This window comes from Hetaerina americana, unplaced genomic scaffold, assembly GCF_022747635.1.
Source record: "Hetaerina americana unplaced genomic scaffold, ioHetAmer1.1.p SCAF_1058, whole genome shotgun sequence".
Lineage (NCBI taxonomy): Eukaryota > Metazoa > Arthropoda > Insecta > Odonata > Calopterygidae > Hetaerina > Hetaerina americana.
In genome coordinates this window covers 26,286-39,514 of record NW_027286135.1, presented here as the reverse complement: position 1 = coordinate 39,514, position 13,229 = coordinate 26,286, and the positions used below count along the sequence as shown (strand labels likewise).

Here is a 13,229-nt window from a genome sequence, read left to right as displayed (position 1 = left end):
TGCCAGACATTGCATGCGTGATTTTGAATTGGTACGTTCCCTTTTGACACCATTCCATTTCATCTAGATGCGACCAGCTCTCTTGGGCAATGCATTGGTGCTGTAGTAACCCGTATCTCTTCCACATTTATCCAAAGTTCGTTTTGAGATGGCAAATTACCTCCGTCTCCCGCCATCATATAGTATGGTCGTGGACGGCCCGATGTATGCAAGCCGTGGGCAAGAAAATAGACGTCGTGTCGCGTCGTTGCAAGTGTTTGCGGGCTTGATATTGCTAAAATAGTTGACTCGAGAGTGGTGGAAATTGCCAACGGCCATACCACGCTGAATACACCGGTTCTCGTCCGATCACCGAAGTTAAGCAGCATCGGGCCCGGATAGTACTTGGATGGGTGACCGCCTGGGAACACCGGGTGCCGTTGGCTTTCAATATTTTTTTTCCGAAACGAACGTATTTTGAGGCATTCTCTGATGTTTTTAATTTTTTTCAAATAATTTATTTTGCAATGCCAGACATTGCATGCGTGATTTTGAATTGGTACGTTCCCTTTTGACACCATTCCATTTCATCTAGATGCGACCAGCTCTCTTGGGGCAATGCATTGGTGCTGTAGTAACCCGTATCTCTTCCACATTTATCCAAAGTTCGTTTTGAGATGGCAAATTACCTCCGTCTCCCGCCATCATATAGTATGGTCGTGGACGGCCCGATGTATGCAAGCCGTGGGCAAGAAAATAGACGTCGTGTCGCGTCGTTGCAAGTGTTTGCGGGCTTGATATTGCTAAAATAGTTGACTCGAGAGTGGTGGAAATTGCCAACGGCCATACCACGCTGAATACACCGGTTCTCGTCCGATCACCGAAGTTAAGCAGCATCGGGCCCGGATAGTACTTGGATGGGTGACCGCCTGGGAACACCGGGTGCCGTTGGCTTTCAATATTTTTTTTCCGAAACGAACGTATTTTGAGGCATTCTCTGATGTTTTTAATTTTTTTCAAATAATTTATTTTGCAATGCCAGACATTGCATGCGTGATTTTGAATTGGTACGTTCCCTTTTGACACCATTCCATTTCATCTAGATGCGACCAGCTCTCTTGGGGCAATGCATTGGTGCTGTAGTAACCCGTATCTCTTCCACATTTATCCAAAGTTCGTTTTGAGATGGCAAATTACCTCCGTCTCCCGCCATCATATAGTATGGTCGTGGACGGCCCGATGTATGCAAGCCGTGGGCAAGAAAATAGACGTCGTGTCGCGTCGTTGCAAGTGTTTGCGGGCTTGATATTGCTAAAATAGTTGACTCGAGAGTGGTGGAAATTGCCAACGGCCATACCACGCTGAATACACCGGTTCTCGTCCGATCACCGAAGTTAAGCAGCATCGGGCCCGGATAGTACTTGGATGGGTGACCGCCTGGGAACACCGGGTGCCGTTGGCTTTCAATATTTTTTTTCCGAAACGAACGTATTTTGAGGCATTCTCTGATGTTTTTAATTTTTTTCAAATAATTTATTTTGCAATGCCAGACATTGCATGCGTGATTTTGAATTGGTACGTTCCCTTTTGACACCATTCCATTTCATCTAGATGCGACCAGCTCTCTTGGGGCAATGCATTGGTGCTGTAGTAACCCGTATCTCTTCCACATTTATCCAAAGTTCGTTTTGAGATGGCAAATTACCTCCGTCTCCCGCCATCATATAGTATGGTCGTGGACGGCCCGATGTATGCAAGCCGTGGGCAAGAAAATAGACGTCGTGTCGCGTCGTTGCAAGTGTTTGCGGGCTTGATATTGCTAAAATAGTTGACTCGAGAGTGGTGGAAATTGCCAACGGCCATACCACGCTGAATACACCGGTTCTCGTCCGATCACCGAAGTTAAGCAGCATCGGGCCCGGATAGTACTTGGATGGGTGACCGCCTGGGAACACCGGGTGCCGTTGGCTTTCAATATTTTTTTTCCGAAACGAACGTATTTTGAGGCATTCTCTGATGTTTTTAATTTTTTTCAAATAATTTATTTTGCAATGCCAGACATTGCATGCGTGATTTTGAATTGGTACGTTCCCTTTTGACACCATTCCATTTCATCTAGATGCGACCAGCTCTCTTGGGGCAATGCATTGGTGCTGTAGTAACCCGTATCTCTTCCACATTTATCCAAAGTTCGTTTTGAGATGGCAAATTACCTCCGTCTCCCGCCATCATATAGTATGGTCGTGGACGGCCCGATGTATGCAAGCCGTGGGCAAGAAAATAGACGTCGTGTCGCGTCGTTGCAAGTGTTTGCGGGCTTGATATTGCTAAAATAGTTGACTCGAGAGTGGTGGAAATTGCCAACGGCCATACCACGCTGAATACACCGGTTCTCGTCCGATCACCGAAGTTAAGCAGCATCGGGCCCGGATAGTACTTGGATGGGTGACCGCCTGGGAACACCGGGTGCCGTTGGCTTTCAATATTTTTTTTCCGAAACGAACGTATTTTGAGGCATTCTCTGATGTTTTTAATTTTTTTCAAATAATTTATTTTGCAATGCCAGACATTGCATGCGTGATTTTGAATTGGTACGTTCCCTTTTGACACCATTCCATTTCATCTAGATGCGACCAGCTCTCTTGGGGCAATGCATTGGTGCTGTAGTAACCCGTATCTCTTCCACATTTATCCAAAGTTCGTTTTGAGATGGCAAATTACCTCCGTCTCCCGCCATCATATAGTATGGTCGTGGACGGCCCGATGTATGCAAGCCGTGGGCAAGAAAATAGACGTCGTGTCGCGTCGTTGCAAGTGTTTGCGGGCTTGATATTGCTAAAATAGTTGACTCGAGAGTGGTGGAAATTGCCAACGGCCATACCACGCTGAATACACCGGTTCTCGTCCGATCACCGAAGTTAAGCAGCATCGGGCCCGGATAGTACTTGGATGGGTGACCGCCTGGGAACACCGGGTGCCGTTGGCTTTCAATATTTTTTTTCCGAAACGAACGTATTTTGAGGCATTCTCTGATGTTTTTAATTTTTTTCAAATAATTTATTTTGCAATGCCAGACATTGCATGCGTGATTTTGAATTGGTACGTTCCCTTTTGACACCATTCCATTTCATCTAGATGCGACCAGCTCTCTTGGGGCAATGCATTGGTGCTGTAGTAACCCGTATCTCTTCCACATTTATCCAAAGTTCGTTTTGAGATGGCAAATTACCTCCGTCTCCCGCCATCATATAGTATGGTCGTGGACGGCCCGATGTATGCAAGCCGTGGGCAAGAAAATAGACGTCGTGTCGCGTCGTTGCAAGTGTTTGCGGGCTTGATATTGCTAAAATAGTTGACTCGAGAGTGGTGGAAATTGCCAACGGCCATACCACGCTGAATACACCGGTTCTCGTCCGATCACCGAAGTTAAGCAGCATCGGGCCCGGATAGTACTTGGATGGGTGACCGCCTGGGAACACCGGGTGCCGTTGGCTTTCAATATTTTTTTTCCGAAACGAACGTATTTTGAGGCATTCTCTGATGTTTTTAATTTTTTTCAAATAATTTATTTTGCAATGCCAGACATTGCATGCGTGATTTTGAATTGGTACGTTCCCTTTTGACACCATTCCATTTCATCTAGATGCGACCAGCTCTCTTGGGGCAATGCATTGGTGCTGTAGTAACCCGTATCTCTTCCACATTTATCCAAAGTTCGTTTTGAGATGGCAAATTACCTCCGTCTCCCGCCATCATATAGTATGGTCGTGGACGGCCCGATGTATGCAAGCCGTGGGCAAGAAAATAGACGTCGTGTCGCGTCGTTGCAAGTGTTTGCGGGCTTGATATTGCTAAAATAGTTGACTCGAGAGTGGTGGAAATTGCCAACGGCCATACCACGCTGAATACACCGGTTCTCGTCCGATCACCGAAGTTAAGCAGCATCGGGCCCGGATAGTACTTGGATGGGTGACCGCCTGGGAACACCGGGTGCCGTTGGCTTTCAATATTTTTTTTCCGAAACGAACGTATTTTGAGGCATTCTCTGATGTTTTTAATTTTTTTCAAATAATTTATTTTGCAATGCCAGACATTGCATGCGTGATTTTGAATTGGTACGTTCCCTTTTGACACCATTCCATTTCATCTAGATGCGACCAGCTCTCTTGGGGCAATGCATTGGTGCTGTAGTAACCCGTATCTCTTCCACATTTATCCAAAGTTCGTTTTGAGATGGCAAATTACCTCCGTCTCCCGCCATCATATAGTATGGTCGTGGACGGCCCGATGTATGCAAGCCGTGGGCAAGAAAATAGACGTCGTGTCGCGTCGTTGCAAGTGTTTGCGGGCTTGATATTGCTAAAATAGTTGACTCGAGAGTGGTGGAAATTGCCAACGGCCATACCACGCTGAATACACCGGTTCTCGTCCGATCACCGAAGTTAAGCAGCATCGGGCCCGGATAGTACTTGGATGGGTGACCGCCTGGGAACACCGGGTGCCGTTGGCTTTCAATATTTTTTTTCCGAAACGAACGTATTTTGAGGCATTCTCTGATGTTTTTAATTTTTTTCAAATAATTTATTTTGCAATGCCAGACATTGCATGCGTGATTTTGAATTGGTACGTTCCCTTTTGACACCATTCCATTTCATCTAGATGCGACCAGCTCTCTTGGGGCAATGCATTGGTGCTGTAGTAACCCGTATCTCTTCCACATTTATCCAAAGTTCGTTTTGAGATGGCAAATTACCTCCGTCTCCCGCCATCATATAGTATGGTCGTGGACGGCCCGATGTATGCAAGCCGTGGGCAAGAAAATAGACGTCGTGTCGCGTCGTTGCAAGTGTTTGCGGGCTTGATATTGCTAAAATAGTTGACTCGAGAGTGGTGGAAATTGCCAACGGCCATACCACGCTGAATACACCGGTTCTCGTCCGATCACCGAAGTTAAGCAGCATCGGGCCCGGATAGTACTTGGATGGGTGACCGCCTGGGAACACCGGGTGCCGTTGGCTTTCAATATTTTTTTTCCGAAACGAACGTATTTTGAGGCATTCTCTGATGTTTTTAATTTTTTTCAAATAATTTATTTTGCAATGCCAGACATTGCATGCGTGATTTTGAATTGGTACGTTCCCTTTTGACACCATTCCATTTCATCTAGATGCGACCAGCTCTCTTGGGGCAATGCATTGGTGCTGTAGTAACCCGTATCTCTTCCACATTTATCCAAAGTTCGTTTTGAGATGGCAAATTACCTCCGTCTCCCGCCATCATATAGTATGGTCGTGGACGGCCCGATGTATGCAAGCCGTGGGCAAGAAAATAGACGTCGTGTCGCGTCGTTGCAAGTGTTTGCGGGCTTGATATTGCTAAAATAGTTGACTCGAGAGTGGTGGAAATTGCCAACGGCCATACCACGCTGAATACACCGGTTCTCGTCCGATCACCGAAGTTAAGCAGCATCGGGCCCGGATAGTACTTGGATGGGTGACCGCCTGGGAACACCGGGTGCCGTTGGCTTTCAATATTTTTTTTCCGAAACGAACGTATTTTGAGGCATTCTCTGATGTTTTTAATTTTTTTCAAATAATTTATTTTGCAATGCCAGACATTGCATGCGTGATTTTGAATTGGTACGTTCCCTTTTGACACCATTCCATTTCATCTAGATGCGACCAGCTCTCTTGGGGCAATGCATTGGTGCTGTAGTAACCCGTATCTCTTCCACATTTATCCAAAGTTCGTTTTGAGATGGCAAATTACCTCCGTCTCCCGCCATCATATAGTATGGTCGTGGACGGCCCGATGTATGCAAGCCGTGGGCAAGAAAATAGACGTCGTGTCGCGTCGTTGCAAGTGTTTGCGGGCTTGATATTGCTAAAATAGTTGACTCGAGAGTGGTGGAAATTGCCAACGGCCATACCACGCTGAATACACCGGTTCTCGTCCGATCACCGAAGTTAAGCAGCATCGGGCCCGGATAGTACTTGGATGGGTGACCGCCTGGGAACACCGGGTGCCGTTGGCTTTCAATATTTTTTTTCCGAAACGAACGTATTTTGAGGCATTCTCTGATGTTTTTAATTTTTTTCAAATAATTTATTTTGCAATGCCAGACATTGCATGCGTGATTTTGAATTGGTACGTTCCCTTTTGACACCATTCCATTTCATCTAGATGCGACCAGCTCTCTTGGGGCAATGCATTGGTGCTGTAGTAACCCGTATCTCTTCCACATTTATCCAAAGTTCGTTTTGAGATGGCAAATTACCTCCGTCTCCCGCCATCATATAGTATGGTCGTGGACGGCCCGATGTATGCAAGCCGTGGGCAAGAAAATAGACGTCGTGTCGCGTCGTTGCAAGTGTTTGCGGGCTTGATATTGCTAAAATAGTTGACTCGAGAGTGGTAGAAATTGCCAACGGCCATACCACGCTGAATACACCGGTTCTCGTCCGATCACCGAAGTTAAGCAGCATCGGGCCCGGATAGTACTTGGATGGGTGACCGCCTGGGAACACCGGGTGCCGTTGGCTTTCAATATTTTTTTTCCGAAACGAACGTATTTTGAGGCATTCTCTGATGTTTTTAATTTTTTTCAAATAATTTATTTTGCAATGCCAGACATTGCATGCGTGATTTTGAATTGGTACGTTCCCTTTTGACACCATTCCATTTCATCTAGATGCGACCAGCTCTCTTGGGGCAATGCATTGGTGCTGTAGTAACCCGTATCTCTTCCACATTTATCCAAAGTTCGTTTTGAGATGGCAAATTACCTCCGTCTCCCGCCATCATATAGTATGGTCGTGGACGGCCCGATGTATGCAAGCCGTGGGCAAGAAAATAGACGTCGTGTCGCGTCGTTGCAAGTGTTTGCGGGCTTGATATTGCTAAAATAGTTGACTCGAGAGTGGTGGAAATTGCCAACGGCCATACCACGCTGAATACACCGGTTCTCGTCCGATCACCGAAGTTAAGCAGCATCGGGCCCGGATAGTACTTGGATGGGTGACCGCCTGGGAACACCGGGTGCCGTTGGCTTTCAATATTTTTTTTCCGAAACGAACGTATTTTGAGGCATTCTCTGATGTTTTTAATTTTTTTCAAATAATTTATTTTGCAATGCCAGACATTGCATGCGTGATTTTGAATTGGTACGTTCCCTTTTGACACCATTCCATTTCATCTAGATGCGACCAGCTCTCTTGGGGCAATGCATTGGTGCTGTAGTAACCCGTATCTCTTCCACATTTATCCAAAGTTCGTTTTGAGATGGCAAATTACCTCCGTCTCCCGCCATCATATAGTATGGTCGTGGACGGCCCGATGTATGCAAGCCGTGGGCAAGAAAATAGACGTCGTGTCGCGTCGTTGCAAGTGTTTGCGGGCTTGATATTGCTAAAATAGTTGACTCGAGAGTGGTGGAAATTGCCAACGGCCATACCACGCTGAATACACCGGTTCTCGTCCGAACACCGAAGTTAAGCAGCATCGGGCCCGGATAGTACTTGGATGGGTGACCGCCTGGGAACACCGGGTGCCGTTGGCTTTCAATATTTTTTTTCCGAAACGAACGTATTTTGAGGCATTCTCTGATGTTTTTAATTTTTTTCAAATAATTTATTTTGCAATGCCAGACATTGCATGCGTGATTTTGAATTGGTACGTTCCCTTTTGACACCATTCCATTTCATCTAGATGCGACCAGCTCTCTTGGGGCAATGCATTGGTGCTGTAGTAACCCGTATCTCTTCCACATTTATCCAAAGTTCGTTTTGAGATGGCAAATTACCTCCGTCTCCCGCCATCATATAGTATGGTCGTGGACGGCCCGATGTATGCAAGCCGTGGGCAAGAAAATAGACGTCGTGTCGCGTCGTTGCAAGTGTTTGCGGGCTTGATATTGCTAAAATAGTTGACTCGAGAGTGGTGGAAATTGCCAACGGCCATACCACGCTGAATACACCGGTTCTCGTCCGATCACCGAAGTTAAGCAGCATCGGGCCCGGATAGTACTTGGATGGGTGACCGCCTGGGAACACCGGGTGCCGTTGGCTTTCAATATTTTTTTTCCGAAACGAACGTATTTTGAGGCATTCTCTGATGTTTTTAATTTTTTTCAAATAATTTATTTTGCAATGCCAGACATTGCATGCGTGATTTTGAATTGGTACGTTCCCTTTTGACACCATTCCATTTCATCTAGATGCGACCAGCTCTCTTGGGGCAATGCATTGGTGCTGTAGTAACCCGTATCTCTTCCACATTTATCCAAAGTTCGTTTTGAGATGGCAAATTACCTCCGTCTCCCGCCATCATATAGTATGGTCGTGGACGGCCCGATGTATGCAAGCCGTGGGCAAGAAAATAGACGTCGTGTCGCGTCGTTGCAAGTGTTTGCGGGCTTGATATTGCTAAAATAGTTGACTCGAGAGTGGTGGAAATTGCCAACGGCCATACCACGCTGAATACACCGGTTCTCGTCCGATCACCGAAGTTAAGCAGCATCGGGCCCGGATAGTACTTGGATGGGTGACCGCCTGGGAACACCGGGTGCCGTTGGCTTTCAATATTTTTTTTCCGAAACGAACGTATTTTGAGGCATTCTCTGATGTTTTTAATTTTTTTCAAATAATTTATTTTGCAATGCCAGACATTGCATGCGTGATTTTGAATTGGTACGTTCCCTTTTGACACCATTCCATTTCATCTAGATGCGACCAGCTCTCTTGGGGCAATGCATTGGTGCTGTAGTAACCCGTATCTCTTCCACATTTATCCAAAGTTCGTTTTGAGATGGCAAATTACCTCCGTCTCCCGCCATCATATAGTATGGTCGTGGACGGCCCGATGTATGCAAGCCGTGGGCAAGAAAATAGACGTCGTGTCGCGTCGTTGCAAGTGTTTGCGGGCTTGATATTGCTAAAATAGTTGACTCGAGAGTGGTGGAAATTGCCAACGGCCATACCACGCTGAATACACCGGTTCTCGTCCGATCACCGAAGTTAAGCAGCATCGGGCCCGGATAGTACTTGGATGGGTGACCGCCTGGGAACACCGGGTGCCGTTGGCTTTCAATATTTTTTTTCCGAAACGAACGTATTTTGAGGCATTCTCTGATGTTTTTAATTTTTTTCAAATAATTTATTTTGCAATGCCAGACATTGCATGCGTGATTTTGAATTGGTACGTTCCCTTTTGACACCATTCCATTTCATCTAGATGCGACCAGCTCTCTTGGGGCAATGCATTGGTGCTGTAGTAACCCGTATCTCTTCCACATTTATCCAAAGTTCGTTTTGAGATGGCAAATTACCTCCGTCTCCCGCCATCATATAGTATGGTCGTGGACGGCCCGATGTATGCAAGCCGTGGGCAAGAAAATAGACGTCGTGTCGCGTCGTTGCAAGTGTTTGCGGGCTTGATATTGCTAAAATAGTTGACTCGAGAGTGGTGGAAATTGCCAACGGCCATACCACGCTGAATACACCGGTTCTCGTCCGATCACCGAAGTTAAGCAGCATCGGGCCCGGATAGTACTTGGATGGGTGACCGCCTGGGAACACCGGGTGCCGTTGGCTTTCAATATTTTTTTTCCGAAACGAACGTATTTTGAGGCATTCTCTGATGTTTTTAATTTTTTTCAAATAATTTATTTTGCAATGCCAGACATTGCATGCGTGATTTTGAATTGGTACGTTCCCTTTTGACACCATTCCATTTCATCTAGATGCGACCAGCTCTCTTGGGGCAATGCATTGGTGCTGTAGTAACCCGTATCTCTTCCACATTTATCCAAAGTTCGTTTTGAGATGGCAAATTACCTCCGTCTCCCGCCATCATATAGTATGGTCGTGGACGGCCCGATGTATGCAAGCCGTGGGCAAGAAAATAGACGTCGTGTCGCGTCGTTGCAAGTGTTTGCGGGCTTGATATTGCTAAAATAGTTGACTCGAGAGTGGTGGAAATTGCCAACGGCCATACCACGCTGAATACACCGGTTCTCGTCCGATCACCGAAGTTAAGCAGCATCGGGCCCGGATAGTACTTGGATGGGTGACCGCCTGGGAACACCGGGTGCCGTTGGCTTTCAATATTTTTTTTCCGAAACGAACGTATTTTGAGGCATTCTCTGATGTTTTTAATTTTTTTCAAATAATTTATTTTGCAATGCCAGACATTGCATGCGTGATTTTGAATTGGTACGTTCCCTTTTGACACCATTCCATTTCATCTAGATGCGACCAGCTCTCTTGGGGCAATGCATTGGTGCTGTAGTAACCCGTATCTCTTCCACATTTATCCAAAGTTCGTTTTGAGATGGCAAATTACCTCCGTCTCCCGCCATCATATAGTATGGTCGTGGACGGCCCGATGTATGCAAGCCGTGGGCAAGAAAATAGACGTCGTGTCGCGTCGTTGCAAGTGTTTGCGGGCTTGATATTGCTAAAATAGTTGACTCGAGAGTGGTGGAAATTGCCAACGGCCATACCACGCTGAATACACCGGTTCTCGTCCGATCACCGAAGTTAAGCAGCATCGGGCCCGGATAGTACTTGGATGGGTGACCGCCTGGGAACACCGGGTGCCGTTGGCTTTCAATATTTTTTTTCCGAAACGAACGTATTTTGAGGCATTCTCTGATGTTTTTAATTTTTTTCAAATAATTTATTTTGCAATGCCAGACATTGCATGCGTGATTTTGAATTGGTACGTTCCCTTTTGACACCATTCCATTTCATCTAGATGCGACCAGCTCTCTTGGGGCAATGCATTGGTGCTGTAGTAACCCGTATCTCTTCCACATTTATCCAAAGTTCGTTTTGAGATGGCAAATTACCTCCGTCTCCCGCCATCATATAGTATGGTCGTGGACGGCCCGATGTATGCAAGCCGTGGGCAAGAAAATAGACGTCGTGTCGCGTCGTTGCAAGTGTTTGCGGGCTTGATATTGCTAAAATAGTTGACTCGAGAGTGGTGGAAATTGCCAACGGCCATACCACGCTGAATACACCGGTTCTCGTCCGATCACCGAAGTTAAGCAGCATCGGGCCCGGATAGTACTTGGATGGGTGACCGCCTGGGAACACCGGGTGCCGTTGGCTTTCAATATTTTTTTTCCGAAACGAACGTATTTTGAGGCATTCTCTGATGTTTTTAATTTTTTTCAAATAATTTATTTTGCAATGCCAGACATTGCATGCGTGATTTTGAATTGGTACGTTCCCTTTTGACACCATTCCATTTCATCTAGATGCGACCAGCTCTCTTGGGGCAATGCATTGGTGCTGTAGTAACCCGTATCTCTTCCACATTTATCCAAAGTTCGTTTTGAGATGGCAAATTACCTCCGTCTCCCGCCATCATATAGTATGGTCGTGGACGGCCCGATGTATGCAAGCCGTGGGCAAGAAAATAGACGTCGTGTCGCGTCGTTGCAAGTGTTTGCGGGCTTGATATTGCTAAAATAGTTGACTCGAGAGTGGTGGAAATTGCCAACGGCCATACCACGCTGAATACACCGGTTCTCGTCCGATCACCGAAGTTAAGCAGCATCGGGCCCGGATAGTACTTGGATGGGTGACCGCCTGGGAACACCGGGTGCCGTTGGCTTTCAATATTTTTTTTCCGAAACGAACGTATTTTGAGGCATTCTCTGATGTTTTTAATTTTTTTCAAATAATTTATTTTGCAATGCCAGACATTGCATGCGTGATTTTGAATTGGTACGTTCCCTTTTGACACCATTCCATTTCATCTAGATGCGACCAGCTCTCTTGGGGCAATGCATTGGTGCTGTAGTAACCCGTATCTCTTCCACATTTATCCAAAGTTCGTTTTGAGATGGCAAATTACCTCCGTCTCCCGCCATCATATAGTATGGTCGTGGACGGCCCGATGTATGCAAGCCGTGGGCAAGAAAATAGACGTCGTGTCGCGTCGTTGCAAGTGTTTGCGGGCTTGATATTGCTAAAATAGTTGACTCGAGAGTGGTGGAAATTGCCAACGGCCATACCACGCTGAATACACCGGTTCTCGTCCGATCACCGAAGTTAAGCAGCATCGGGCCCGGATAGTACTTGGATGGGTGACCGCCTGGGAACACCGGGTGCCGTTGGCTTTCAATATTTTTTTTCCGAAACGAACGTATTTTGAGGCATTCTCTGATGTTTTTAATTTTTTTCAAATAATTTATTTTGCAATGCCAGACATTGCATGCGTGATTTTGAATTGGTACGTTCCCTTTTGACACCATTCCATTTCATCTAGATGCGACCAGCTCTCTTGGGGCAATGCATTGGTGCTGTAGTAACCCGTATCTCTTCCACATTTATCCAAAGTTCGTTTTGAGATGGCAAATTACCTCCGTCTCCCGCCATCATATAGTATGGTCGTGGACGGCCCGATGTATGCAAGCCGTGGGCAAGAAAATAGACGTCGTGTCGCGTCGTTGCAAGTGTTTGCGGGCTTGATATTGCTAAAATAGTTGACTCGAGAGTGGTGGAAATTGCCAACGGCCATACCACGCTGAATACACCGGTTCTCGTCCGATCACCGAAGTTAAGCAGCATCGGGCCCGGATAGTACTTGGATGGGTGACCGCCTGGGAACACCGGGTGCCGTTGGCTTTCAATATTTTTTTTCCGAAACGAACGTATTTTGAGGCATTCTCTGATGTTTTTAATTTTTTTCAAATAATTTATTTTGCAATGCCAGACATTGCATGCGTGATTTTGAATTGGTACGTTCCCTTTTGACACCATTCCATTTCATCTAGATGCGACCAGCTCTCTTGGGGCAATGCATTGGTGCTCTAGTAACCCGTATCTCTTCCACATTTATCCAAAGTTCGTTTTGAGATGGCAAATTACCTCCGTCTCCCGCCATCATATAGTATGGTCGTGGACGGCCCGATGTATGCAAGCCGTGGGCAAGAAAATAGACGTCGTGTCGCGTCGTTGCAAGTGTTTGCGGGCTTGATATTGCTAAAATAGTTGACTCGAGAGTGGTGGAAATTGCCAACGGCCATACCACGCTGAATACACCGGTTCTCGTCCGATCACCGAAGTTAAGCAGCATCGGGCCCGGATAGTACTTGGATGGGTGACCGCCTGGGAACACCGGGTGCCGTTGGCTTTCAATATTTTTTTTCCGAAACGAACGTATTTTGAGGCATTCTCTGATGTTTTTAATTTTTTTCAAATAATTTATTTTGCAATGCCAGACATTGCATGCGTGAT

General features: G+C 46.3%; 26 non-coding genes across 26 annotated transcripts; all 26 read left to right on the top strand.

The window, feature by feature from the left end:
• The first annotated feature begins 306 nt into the window (after positions 1 to 306).
• LOC139700608 (5S ribosomal RNA) lies at positions 307 to 425 on the top strand. Its single transcript, XR_011703780.1, has one exon. It is a non-coding gene; the product is annotated as a 5S ribosomal RNA (ribosomal RNA).
• A 389-nt stretch (positions 426 to 814) lies between these two features.
• On the top strand, positions 815 to 933 carry LOC139700607 (5S ribosomal RNA). The gene has a single exon (XR_011703779.1). It is a non-coding gene; the product is annotated as a 5S ribosomal RNA (ribosomal RNA).
• Positions 934 to 1,322: 389 nt separating this feature from the next.
• Positions 1,323 to 1,441, top strand: LOC139700606 (5S ribosomal RNA). The gene has a single exon (XR_011703778.1). It is a non-coding gene; the product is annotated as a 5S ribosomal RNA (ribosomal RNA).
• A 389-nt stretch (positions 1,442 to 1,830) lies between these two features.
• On the top strand, positions 1,831 to 1,949 carry LOC139700605 (5S ribosomal RNA). The gene has a single exon (XR_011703777.1). It is a non-coding gene; the product is annotated as a 5S ribosomal RNA (ribosomal RNA).
• Positions 1,950 to 2,338: 389 nt separating this feature from the next.
• Positions 2,339 to 2,457, top strand: LOC139700604 (5S ribosomal RNA). The gene has a single exon (XR_011703776.1). It is a non-coding gene; the product is annotated as a 5S ribosomal RNA (ribosomal RNA).
• A 389-nt stretch (positions 2,458 to 2,846) lies between these two features.
• On the top strand, positions 2,847 to 2,965 carry LOC139700603 (5S ribosomal RNA). The gene has a single exon (XR_011703775.1). It is a non-coding gene; the product is annotated as a 5S ribosomal RNA (ribosomal RNA).
• A 389-nt stretch (positions 2,966 to 3,354) lies between these two features.
• Positions 3,355 to 3,473, top strand: LOC139700600 (5S ribosomal RNA). The gene has a single exon (XR_011703774.1). It is a non-coding gene; the product is annotated as a 5S ribosomal RNA (ribosomal RNA).
• Positions 3,474 to 3,862: 389 nt separating this feature from the next.
• On the top strand, positions 3,863 to 3,981 carry LOC139700599 (5S ribosomal RNA). The gene has a single exon (XR_011703773.1). It is a non-coding gene; the product is annotated as a 5S ribosomal RNA (ribosomal RNA).
• Positions 3,982 to 4,370: 389 nt separating this feature from the next.
• LOC139700598 (5S ribosomal RNA) lies at positions 4,371 to 4,489 on the top strand. Its single transcript, XR_011703772.1, has one exon. It is a non-coding gene; the product is annotated as a 5S ribosomal RNA (ribosomal RNA).
• A 389-nt stretch (positions 4,490 to 4,878) lies between these two features.
• Positions 4,879 to 4,997, top strand: LOC139700597 (5S ribosomal RNA). Its single transcript, XR_011703771.1, has one exon. It is a non-coding gene; the product is annotated as a 5S ribosomal RNA (ribosomal RNA).
• A 389-nt stretch (positions 4,998 to 5,386) lies between these two features.
• Positions 5,387 to 5,505, top strand: LOC139700595 (5S ribosomal RNA). Its single transcript, XR_011703769.1, has one exon. It is a non-coding gene; the product is annotated as a 5S ribosomal RNA (ribosomal RNA).
• A 389-nt stretch (positions 5,506 to 5,894) lies between these two features.
• On the top strand, positions 5,895 to 6,013 carry LOC139700594 (5S ribosomal RNA). The gene has a single exon (XR_011703768.1). It is a non-coding gene; the product is annotated as a 5S ribosomal RNA (ribosomal RNA).
• A 389-nt stretch (positions 6,014 to 6,402) lies between these two features.
• Positions 6,403 to 6,521, top strand: LOC139700593 (5S ribosomal RNA). The gene has a single exon (XR_011703767.1). It is a non-coding gene; the product is annotated as a 5S ribosomal RNA (ribosomal RNA).
• Positions 6,522 to 6,910: 389 nt separating this feature from the next.
• Positions 6,911 to 7,029, top strand: LOC139700592 (5S ribosomal RNA). Its single transcript, XR_011703766.1, has one exon. It is a non-coding gene; the product is annotated as a 5S ribosomal RNA (ribosomal RNA).
• A 389-nt stretch (positions 7,030 to 7,418) lies between these two features.
• On the top strand, positions 7,419 to 7,537 carry LOC139700579 (5S ribosomal RNA). Its single transcript, XR_011703753.1, has one exon. It is a non-coding gene; the product is annotated as a 5S ribosomal RNA (ribosomal RNA).
• A 389-nt stretch (positions 7,538 to 7,926) lies between these two features.
• LOC139700591 (5S ribosomal RNA) lies at positions 7,927 to 8,045 on the top strand. Its single transcript, XR_011703765.1, has one exon. It is a non-coding gene; the product is annotated as a 5S ribosomal RNA (ribosomal RNA).
• A 389-nt stretch (positions 8,046 to 8,434) lies between these two features.
• LOC139700590 (5S ribosomal RNA) lies at positions 8,435 to 8,553 on the top strand. Its single transcript, XR_011703764.1, has one exon. It is a non-coding gene; the product is annotated as a 5S ribosomal RNA (ribosomal RNA).
• A 389-nt stretch (positions 8,554 to 8,942) lies between these two features.
• LOC139700589 (5S ribosomal RNA) lies at positions 8,943 to 9,061 on the top strand. The gene has a single exon (XR_011703763.1). It is a non-coding gene; the product is annotated as a 5S ribosomal RNA (ribosomal RNA).
• Positions 9,062 to 9,450: 389 nt separating this feature from the next.
• On the top strand, positions 9,451 to 9,569 carry LOC139700588 (5S ribosomal RNA). Its single transcript, XR_011703762.1, has one exon. It is a non-coding gene; the product is annotated as a 5S ribosomal RNA (ribosomal RNA).
• A 389-nt stretch (positions 9,570 to 9,958) lies between these two features.
• On the top strand, positions 9,959 to 10,077 carry LOC139700587 (5S ribosomal RNA). Its single transcript, XR_011703761.1, has one exon. It is a non-coding gene; the product is annotated as a 5S ribosomal RNA (ribosomal RNA).
• Positions 10,078 to 10,466: 389 nt separating this feature from the next.
• LOC139700586 (5S ribosomal RNA) lies at positions 10,467 to 10,585 on the top strand. The gene has a single exon (XR_011703760.1). It is a non-coding gene; the product is annotated as a 5S ribosomal RNA (ribosomal RNA).
• A 389-nt stretch (positions 10,586 to 10,974) lies between these two features.
• Positions 10,975 to 11,093, top strand: LOC139700584 (5S ribosomal RNA). The gene has a single exon (XR_011703758.1). It is a non-coding gene; the product is annotated as a 5S ribosomal RNA (ribosomal RNA).
• Positions 11,094 to 11,482: 389 nt separating this feature from the next.
• On the top strand, positions 11,483 to 11,601 carry LOC139700583 (5S ribosomal RNA). Its single transcript, XR_011703757.1, has one exon. It is a non-coding gene; the product is annotated as a 5S ribosomal RNA (ribosomal RNA).
• A 389-nt stretch (positions 11,602 to 11,990) lies between these two features.
• Positions 11,991 to 12,109, top strand: LOC139700582 (5S ribosomal RNA). Its single transcript, XR_011703756.1, has one exon. It is a non-coding gene; the product is annotated as a 5S ribosomal RNA (ribosomal RNA).
• Positions 12,110 to 12,498: 389 nt separating this feature from the next.
• Positions 12,499 to 12,617, top strand: LOC139700581 (5S ribosomal RNA). The gene has a single exon (XR_011703755.1). It is a non-coding gene; the product is annotated as a 5S ribosomal RNA (ribosomal RNA).
• A 389-nt stretch (positions 12,618 to 13,006) lies between these two features.
• Positions 13,007 to 13,125, top strand: LOC139700580 (5S ribosomal RNA). Its single transcript, XR_011703754.1, has one exon. It is a non-coding gene; the product is annotated as a 5S ribosomal RNA (ribosomal RNA).
• The last annotated feature ends 104 nt before the right edge of the window (positions 13,126 to 13,229 follow it).